The sequence below is a fragment of the Lissotriton helveticus genome, chromosome 12, assembly GCF_964261635.1.
Source record: "Lissotriton helveticus chromosome 12, aLisHel1.1, whole genome shotgun sequence".
NCBI lineage: Eukaryota > Metazoa > Chordata > Amphibia > Caudata > Salamandridae > Lissotriton > Lissotriton helveticus.
The window spans coordinates 131,487,723-131,498,192 of NC_136073.1; the positions used below are offsets into that span (position 1 = coordinate 131,487,723).

Consider the following 10,470-nt stretch of genomic DNA (forward strand, 5'->3'; position numbering starts at 1 on the left):
CTCGCCAATCATCCACCCTTTCACTCATCCATCCGTCCTTTCGCTCATTATCCTTCTACTCATCCTTTCATTTAGCCATTCACCCTTTCACTAATCCATCCAGCCATCCACCCATCCCTTCACTTGCTCACTCACTCACATTTTCATATTAATTATGAGCTGAGCCTCTGTCTGTAGAGTTGCATACAGAAGAGGCCCATCAAGAAATTCATCCTGCTGTAGTTCCTGAAGCAAGGGGTGGGGTGGGTCATTATGCCCCTGTACATAGGCAGTCTGAAAAAGTGGAAGTCATGAGTCATGCATGATGCTCAGTGCCATGCTATGAGGTTACTGTGACATGGTGTTTTTACAGGGCTTTAAGCAGGGTGAAAAAAGAGGGTCCTCTCTAAAGGGGGCGTTTGATGTAATTAAGGGCGTGACTTAAAACACCTAATATAAAAATCTGTTCTTAGCATAGTGTTCCGCCCGAGTGGTATTATGTTGTTTCTGTCATTAAATCCAGATATATAATACAGCAAGTATCATTACACCAACTACAAGCCAGGACTATTGGCTTTGGCAATGGTTGTTAGTTGCATAAAATGAAAATGCAGCAACCATGGCTTCGTTGAATATAATATTGAAAGTGCACTTTTCTAAAATAATGAGACTGAAAGAACTCCAGCCCCTTTATATCAACTTTTCACCAGCTTCTTTGAACGAACTGGTTTCTCACATAGCAGCACTGGCGTGTTTGCACATTTCTTCTGTCTGACAGAATGCGCTGCCCTAAACTGTGGCAGGAAGAGGCTGCCACATGCTTTATCAGCCCAGACTGATCCATTGTCATTCTGTAAGTGGCAATCAGCGACATACAGAATGACAATGGGCGGCGTGGGGCTGCTCTTGTTGTGCTCCAGGAGGAGGGCTAGGCGGCCATCAGGGAGAAGAGGCCTCTCCAAAATTACGGACAAAAGGCGTCCGTAAAAGGAATCCTGACGGACAACGGACGCCAGGTCCAAATTACGGACTGTCCGTGAAATTTACGGACGGTTGGTCACCCTAGGTACAAGGAGCTCAAATGAGATTAATGGCGCCTAAATAGAGCACATAGAGGAACAGTTACAAATCTAAGAAAAGGGAAAGAAAGACTAGGAAAAAAACACGGAAAGAGCCTGTAGATAAAATTCTCTTCCTGGGACAGCAGGCTAAGAGAAATTACACAGGGAGCAGTTAAGCTTGTAACACGGGGAGAATAGAAAAGAAAATGCAGTTTTATGAAGTGTGTTTGCCTAATCCAGCAAGCACTTTTGTTTTATTTTTCTATTTGCTTCTTTTATTGGTAAAGTAAGTTTCAAGTGCATGAATGGTATGACTGAGAGAGCCAGGGTATAATAATTTGAAGTGTTTGTACCAGCGCTAATGTAGGACGAGAGTTATAGCAAAGATATGAAAGGGGTAGCGATAATAAATATGTGAAAGGGCAATAGTGACACCAAAATAAGCCACCTATTTATAAAACTGACATGGAAGAAATTCTAAAGGTTAACTTCTGAAATTGTAGCCGATGTTAAAAAGTTTCTCGTTGTTGGCAGGATTCGAACCTGCGCAGGGAGACCCCAATGGATTTCTAGTCCATCGCCTTAACCACTCGGCCACAACAACTGACTGTAAGTTTTGTGCAAATAATCTGTATGAAAGTTTTCAAGGTGTCCCACAGCAAATTCCTGGTATTCTGCAATGCACTTTTCTAAAATAATGTTTTTTTCAGCAGGCACATTATCTCCTAAAAACAAAAATTGCATGAGTATATCTCTAGTTTGGAAAAGGATAGGCTTTCATGCATACTCTCATGTGGCACTCAAGTTTTTGGGACCCTATTGCACTCTGTTTTCGTGCTGCTTTTAGTCTATGGCCCATATTACAGAAGTCTACCATCTTTGAGTATTTGAGGCTCCTTGGTAAGTGCTTTATCTTTTTTACTTGAAGAGCTATATAATAAAGGGGTCAGGGAAATATTGCATTTATGGAAGATAAAAGAAGGCACACTTGTCCCACCAAATGCCGTAGAGAAACCTGATGTTTTACTCACGTTATCCTTAGTTTGTTTTTGTTAGACCTTGCATTCTTAAGGTGGCCTCAACCCTACCCTATTGCTTTTCACCTACGCATTTTGCTGTATCTTTTTGTTGGCCTTAGGACTCTGATCACTTTATCGCTACTAATCAGTGCTGAAGTGCACGTGCTACTTCCCTAATCATGTGTGTAATTGGAGTATACCTGACTGACAGATTTAATTGACTTGAAAGCCCCTTGTAAAGTTTTTTACCATATACCCAGGGACTTATTGTGCCGCCCAAAGAAGTAGCATTTCAAACCTGTCTCAAGCCTGCTACTGCAGTGCCTGTGCTGCAGTGTACTGCCACTTCGACTTGCCATTTAAAACTACTTGCCAAGCCTTAAACTCCAATTTTATTACATATAATTAACCCCTAAGGTAGGACCTAGGTAGTCCTAGGGGCATCATGCTATGTAAGTAAAAGGTAAGACATGTACTGTGGTAGTTTGCATGTCCTGGTAGTACCAAACAGTCTATTACATTTTTCACTACAGTGAGGTCTACCCCTCTCATAGGTTAGCATTGGGTATCCCCTTATACTTTTGGGGGGTAATTCCATATCAGAGAGGAGAAGCTTTATTTATTTATTGATAAATCCTATTTGCTGGTGAGGTTGGATTTAACTTTACTATTTTATAAATGCCATTTTTAGAGAGTGAGCATTTCTATGCACTTACTGCTCTATTTGCCTGAAAACCTGTCTCCAATTGACGTCTGGATTGGGCTGCGAGACAGCTACATTTGTGCATTCCCTCTAGACAGCCACAACACAGGTCACTCAACTGCAACTGCATTCTGATTGGCATGGGGGAGAGCTCCATTCCCCCCACCGCAAATAGGTTCAAGAACGATAATTTATGTCAGTAGGTACAATATAGCTACATCTTATAATCATGTGTGTTTAAATAATTTGTCGTTAGATCGTTTAAATATTTTAAAGGATCTGTTTTTAATAGACATTTTACAAAAACAACTGGTACATTTGGTAATTCTGTAAAAGAAAAACCCAACTGCCGTGACATTGCCAACCATAATGCCGTGACTCGTATTCGAACCGAGGTTGCTGCGGCCACAACGCAGAGTACTAACCACTATACGATCACAGCGAGCTACTTGGGCTCAATAACATTCAGTGACATGGAGAATTTATAATTCGGAACACTCAGGGAACTCCTGTGATAGGCTGAATGTGTTCATTGCTTCCTCATTCCTTATACAAAGGCTTTGTCTCCTCAGTGGTTGATAGGCTGAAACCGTTTCCTGGCCGCCTGCTTGTGAACTGCCAGGAGTCAAAGATCACACATACACTTGTGGACCTGTGATGGGACACCAATGCAGAGAAACACACCTGGCGCAGATCTTCTATTCTGTCTAGTAGACCTGCATCTCCCCTGTACCTCCTCAAGCCATCTGTATATGAAGCAAGAAAGAGTTAAGGAGCGGTCCATCTACACTTTTATTGGGAGGATGCTGCCGTGAGCTCCTCCCAGCTAATCACACAAACAGCAGTAAAGCAAGATAACTACACAGTTAGGGGGGACTGCATGGTTAGGTTTTTGAGGAATTATTGAAACTGACCTCCGTGACCCATGATCAGAGCTGTGGCTAATGACTGCGTGCCTAATTATGATGAAGCAAGCACCATGGCTCGTAGGGGCCCCACAACACGCTTTTCTTAGCTCATTGAATTAAAGTATAAACCTCTGCCATGTATGAGTGGTAAAGGCTTGTTAATTTGGTTGCTTTTCCAATTCACGTCTGACAACAAGATGAAGGAACATTGGGGCATCAGAAGCTTTGGAAAGTAGCCACCAACCTCAGAGAAAGAGAGAAAGAGAGAAAAGGCAGTATGAGGTGTGGAGAAAACAGCAGCAGGTACAAGGAGCTCAAATGAGATTAATGTCGCCTAAATAGAGCACGTAAAGGAACAGTTACAAATCTAAGAAAAGGGAAAGAAAGACTAGGAAAAAAACACGGAAAGAGCCTGTAGATAAAATTCTCTTCATGGGACAGCAGGCTAAGAGAAATTACACAGGGAGCAGTTAAGCTTGTAACACGGGGAGAATAGAAAAGAAAATGCAGTTTTATGAAGTGTGTTTGCCTAATCCAGCAAGCACTTTTGTTTTATTTTTCTATTTGCTTCTTTTATTGGTAAAGTAAGTTTCAAGTGCATGAATGGTATGACTGAGAGAGCCAGGGTATAATAGTTTGAAGTGTTTGCACCAGCGCTAATGTAGGACGAGAGTTATAGCAAAGATATGAAAGGAGTAGCGATAATAAATATGTGAAAGGGCAATAGTGACACCAAAATAAGCCACCTATTTATAAAACTGACATGGTAGAAATTCTGAAGGTTAACTTCTGAAATTGTAGCCGATGTAAAAAAGTTTCTCGTTGTTGGCAGGATTCGAACCTGCGCGGGGAGACCCCAATGGATTTTTAGTCCATCGCCTTAACCACTCAGCTAAACTGACTGTAAGTTTTGTGCAAATGATCTGTATGAAAGTTTTCAAGGTGTCCCACAGCAAATTCCTGATATTCTGCAATGCACTTTTTAAAAATAATGTTTTTTTCAGCAGGCACATTCTCTCCTAAAAACAAAAATAAGGCTACATCTTATAATCATGTGTGTTTAAATAATTTGTCGTTAGATCGTTTAAATATTTTAAAGGATCTGTTTTTAATAGACATTTTACAAAAACAACTGGTACATTTGGTAATTCTGTAAAAGAAAAACCCAACTGCCGTGACTTTGCCAACCACAATGCCGTGACTCGGATTCGAACCGAGGTTGATGCGGCCACAACGCAGAGTACTAACCACTATACGATCACGGCGAGCTACTTGGGCTCAATAGCACACAGTGACATGGATAATTTATAATTCGGAACACTCAGGGAACTCCTGTGATAGGCTGAATGTGTTCATTGCTTCCTCATTCCTTATACAAAGGCTTTGTCTCCTCAGTGGCTGATAGGCTGAAACCGTTTCCTGGCCGCCTGCTTGTGAACTGCCAGAAGTCAAAGATCACACATACACTTGTGGGCCTGTGATGGGACACCAATGCAGAGAAACACACCTGGCGCAGATCTTCTAATCTGTCTATTAGACCTGCATCTCCCCTGTACCACCTCAAGCCATCTGTATGTGAAGCAAGAAAAAGTTAAGGAGCGGTCCATCTACACTTTTATAGGGAGGATGCTGCCGTGAGCTCCTCCCAGCTAATCACACAAACAGCAGTAAAGCAAGATAACTACACAGTTAGGGGGGACTGCATGGTTAGGTTTTTGAGGAATTATTGAAACTGACCTCAGTGACCCATGATCAGAGCTGTGGCTAATGACTGCGTGCCTAATTATGATGAAGCAAGCACCATGGCTCGTAGGGGCCCCACAACACGCTTTTCTTAGCTCATTCAATTAAAGTATAAACCTCTGCCATGTATGAGTGATAAAGGCTTGTCAATTTGGTTGCTTTTCCAATTCACGTCTGACAACAAGATGAAGGAACATTGGGGCATCAGAAGCTTTGGAAAGTATCCACCAACCTCAGAGAAAGAGAGAAAGAGGGAAAAGGCAGTATGAGGTGTGGAGAAAAGAGCAGCAGGTACAAGGAGCTCAAATGAGATTAATGGCGCCTAAATAGAGCACATAAAGGAACAGTTACAAATCTAAGAAAAGGGAAAGAAAGACTAGGAAAAAAACACGGAAAGAGCCTGTAGATAAAATTCTCTTCCTGAGACAGCAGGCTAAGAGAAATTACACAGGGAGCAGTTAAGCTTGTAACACGGGGAGAATAGAAAAGAAAATGCAGTTTTATGAAGTGTGTTTGCCTTATCCAGCAAGCACTTTTGTTTTATTTTTCTATTTGCTTCTTTTATTGGTAAAGTAAGTTTCAAGTGCATGAATGGTATGACTGAGAGAGCCAGGGTATAATAATTTGAAGTGTTTGCACCAGCGCTAATGTAGGACGAGAGTTATAGCAAAGATATGAAAGGGGTAGCGATAATAAATATGTGAAAGGGCAATAGTGACACCAAAATAAGCCACCTATTTATCAAAGTGACATGGAAGAAATACTAAAGGTTAACTTCTGAAATTGCAGCCGATGTAAAAAAGATTCTCGTTGTTGGCAGGATTCAAACCCGCGCGGGGAGACCCCAATGGATTTCTAGTCCATCGCCTTAACCACTCGGCCACAACAACTGACTGTAAATTTTGTGCAAATAATCTATCTGTATGAAAGTTTTCAAGGTGTCCCACAGCAAATTCCTGATATTCTGCAATGCACTTTTTTAAAAAAACGTTTTTTTCAGCAGGCACATTCTCTCCTAAAAACAAAAATAAGGCTACATCTTATAATCATGTGTGTTTAAATAATTTGTCGTTAGAACGTTTAAATATTTTAAAGGATCTGTTTTTAATAGACATTTTACAAAAACAACTGGTACATTTGGTAATTCTGCAAAAGAAAAACCCAACTGCCGTGACATTGCCAACCACAATGCCGTGACTCGGATCCGAACCGAGGTTGCTGCGGCCACAACACAGAGTACTAACCACTATACGATCACGGCTAGCTACTTGGGCTCAATAGCATACAGTGACATGGAGAATTTATAATTCGGAACACTCAGGGAACTCCTGTGATAGGCTGAATGTGTTCATTGCTTCCTCATTCCTTATACAAAGGCTTTGTCTCCTCAGTGGTTGAGAGGCTGAAACCGTTTCCTGGCCGCCTGCTTGTGAACTGCCAGAAGTCAAAGATCACACATACACTTGTGGGCCTGTGATGGGACACCAATGCAGAGAAACACACCTGGCGCAGATCTTCTATTCTGTCTATTAGACCTGCATCTCCCCTGTACCTCCTCAAGCCTTCTGTATGTGAAGCAAGAAAAAGTTCAGGAGCGGTCCATCTACACTTTTATAGGGAGGATGCTGCTGTGAGCTCCTCCCAGCTAATCACACAAACAGCAGTAAAGCAAGATAACTACACAGTTAGGGGGGACTGCATGGTTAGGTTTTTGAGGAATTATTGAAACTGACCTCAGTGACCCATGATCAGAGCTGTGGCTAATGACTGCGTGCCTAATTATGATGAAGCAAGCACCATGGCTCGTAGGGGCCCCACAACACGCTTTTGTTAGCTCATTGAATTAAAGTATAAACCTCTGCCATGTATGAGTGGTAAAGGCTTGTTAATTTTGTTGCTCTTCCAATTCAAGTCTGACAACAAGATGAAGGAACATTGGGGCATCAGAAGCTTTGGAAAGTAGCCACCAACCTCAGAGAAAGAGAGAAAGAGGGAAAAGGCAGTATGAGGTGTGGAGAAAACAGCAGCAGGTACAAGGAGCTCAAATGAGATTAATGGCGCCTAAATAGAGCACATAAAGGAACAGTTACAAATCTAAGAAAAGGGAAAGAAAGACTAGGAAAAAAACACGGAAAGAGCCTGTAGATAAAATTCTCTTCCTGGGACAGCAGGCTAAGAGAAATTACACAGGGAGCAGTTAAGCCTGCAACACGGGGAGAATAGAAAAGAAAATGCAGTTTTATGAAGTGTGTTTGCCTAATCCAGCAAGCACTTTTGTTTTATTTTTCTATTTGCTTCTTTTATTGGTAAAGTAAGTTTCAAGTGCATGAATGGTATGACTGAGAGAGCCAGGGTATAATAATTTGAAGTGTTTGCACCAGCGCTAATGTAGGACGAGAGTTATAGCAAAGATATGAAAGGGGTAGCGTTAATAAATATGTGAAAGGGCAATAGTGACACCAAAATAAGCCACCTATTTATAAAACTGACATGGAAGAAATTCTATAGGTTAACTTCTGAAATTGTAGTCGATGTTAAAAATGTTCTCGTTGTTGGCAGGACTCGAACCTGCGCAGGGATACCCCAATGGTTTTCTAGTCCTTCACCTTAACCACTCGGCCACAACAACTGACTGTAAGTTTTGTGCAAATAATCTGTATGAAAGTTTTCAAGGTGTCCCACAGCAAATTCCTGGTATTCTGCAATGCACTTTTTAAAAATAATGTTTTTTTCAGCAGGCACATTCTCTCCTAAAAACAAAAATTGCATGAGTATATCTATAGTTTGGAAAAGGATAGGCTTTCATGCATACTCTCATGTGGCACTCAAGTTTTTGGGACCCTATTGCACTCTGTTTTCGTGCTGCTTTTAGTCTATGGCCCATAATACAGAAGTCTACCATCTTTGAGTATTTGAGGCTCCTTTCTAAGTGCTTTATCTTTTTTACTTGAAGAGCTATATAATAAAGGGGTTAGGGAAAGATTGCATTTATGGAAGATAAAAGAAGGCACACTTGTCTCACCAAATGCCGTAGAGAAACCTGATGTTTTACTCATGTTATCCTTAGTTTGTGTTTGTTAGACCTTGCATTCTTAAGGTGGCCTCAACCCTACCTTATTGCTTTTCACCTACTCATTTTGCTGTATCTTTTTGTTGGCCTTAGGACTCTGATCACTTTATCGCTACTAATCAGTGCTGAAGTGCACGTGCTTCTTCCCTAATCATGTGTGTAATTGGAGTATACCTGACTGACAGATTTAATTGACTTGAAAGCCCCTTGTAAAGTGGTATACCATATACCCAGGGACTGATTGTGCCGCCCAAAGAAGTAGCATTTCAAACCTGTCTCAAGCCTGCTACTGCAGTGCCTGTGCTGCAGTGTACTGCCACTTCGACTTGTCATTTAAAACTACTTGCCAAGCCTTAAACTCCAATTTTATTACATATAATTAACCCCTAAGGTAGGCCCTAGGTAGTCCTAGGGGCATCATGCTATGTAAGTAAAAGGTAAGACATGTACTGTGGTAGTTTGCATGTCCTGGTAGTACCAAACAGTCTATTACATTTTTCACTACAGTGAGGTCTACCCCTCTCATAGGTTAGCATTGGGTATTTCCTTATACTTTTTGGGGGGTAATTCCATATCAGAGAGGAGAAGCTTTATTTATTTATTGATAAATCCTATTTACTGGTGAGGTTGGATTTAACTTTACTATTTTATAAATGCCATTTTTAGAGAGTGAGCATTTCTCTGCACTTACTGCTCTATTTGCCTGAAAACATGTCTCCAATTGACGTCTGGATTGGGCTGCGAGACAGCTACATTTGTGCATTCCCTCTAGACAGCCACAACACAGGTCACTCAACTGCAACTGCATTCTGATTGGCATTTTGGAGAGCTCCGTTCCCCCCACCGCAAATAGGTTCAAGAACGATAATTTATGTCAGTAGGTACAATATAGCTACATCTTATAATCATGTGTGTTTAAATAATTTGTCGTTAGATCGTTTAAATATTTTAAAGGATCTGTTTTTAATAGACATTTTACAAAAACAACTGGTACATTTGGTAATTTTGTAAAAGAAAAACCCAACTGCCGTGACATTGCCAACCACAATGCCGTGACTCGGATTCAAACCGAGGTTGATGCGGCCACAACGCAGAGTACTAACCACTATACGATCACAGCGAGCTACTTGGGCTCAATAACATACAGTGACATGGAGAATGTATAATTCGGAACACTCAGGGAACTCCTGTGATAGGCTGAATGTGTTCATTGCTTCCTCATTCCTTATACAAAGGCTTTGTCTCCTCAGTGGTTGATAGGCTGAAACCGTTTCCTGGCCACCTGCTTGTGAACTGCCAGGAGTCAAAGATCACACATACACTTGTGGGCCTGTGATGGGACACCAATGCAGAGAAACACACCTGGTGCAGATCTTCTATTCTGTCTAGTAGACCTGCATCTCCCCTGTACCTCCTCAAGCCATCTGTATATGAAGCAAGAAAGAGTTAAGGAGCGGTCCATCTACACTTTTATTGGGAGGATGCTGCCGTGAGCTCCTCCCAGCTAATCACACAAACAGCAGTAAAGCAAGATAACTACACAGTTAGGGGGGACTGCATGGTTAGGTTTTTGAGGAATTATTGAAACTGACCTCCGTGACCCATGATCAGAGCTGTGGCTAATGACTGCGTGCCTAATTATGATGAAGCAAGCACCATGGCTCATAGGGGCCCCACAACACGCTTTTCTTAGCTCATTGAATTAAAGTATAAACCTCTGCCATGTATGAGTGGTAAAGGCTTGTTAATTTGGTTGCTTTTCCAATTCACGTCTGACAACAAGATGAAGGAACATTGGGGCATCAGAAGCTTTGGAAAGTAGCCACCAACCTCAGAGAAAGAGAGAAAGAGAGAAAAGGCAGTATGAGGTGTGGAGAAAACAGCAGCAGGTACAAGGAGCTCAAATGAGATTAATGTCGCCTAAATAGAGCACGTAAAGGAACAGTTACAAATCTAAGAAAAGGGAAAGAAAGACTAGGAAAAAAAC

At 41.5% G+C, this 10,470-nt stretch overlaps 3 non-coding genes across 3 annotated transcripts; all 3 read right to left on the reverse strand.

The window, feature by feature from the left end:
- Positions 1 to 1,562: 1,562 nt before the first annotated feature.
- Positions 1,563 to 1,644, reverse strand: TRNAS-AGA (transfer RNA serine (anticodon AGA)). Its single transcript has one exon. It is a non-coding gene; the product is annotated as a tRNA-Ser (tRNA).
- Positions 1,645 to 4,490: 2,846 nt separating this feature from the next.
- TRNAF-AAA (transfer RNA phenylalanine (anticodon AAA)) lies at positions 4,491 to 4,568 on the reverse strand. Its single transcript has one exon. It is a non-coding gene; the product is annotated as a tRNA-Phe (tRNA).
- A 1,653-nt stretch (positions 4,569 to 6,221) lies between these two features.
- Positions 6,222 to 6,303, reverse strand: TRNAS-AGA (transfer RNA serine (anticodon AGA)). Its single transcript has one exon. It is a non-coding gene; the product is annotated as a tRNA-Ser (tRNA).
- Positions 6,304 to 10,470: the final 4,167 nt, after the last annotated feature.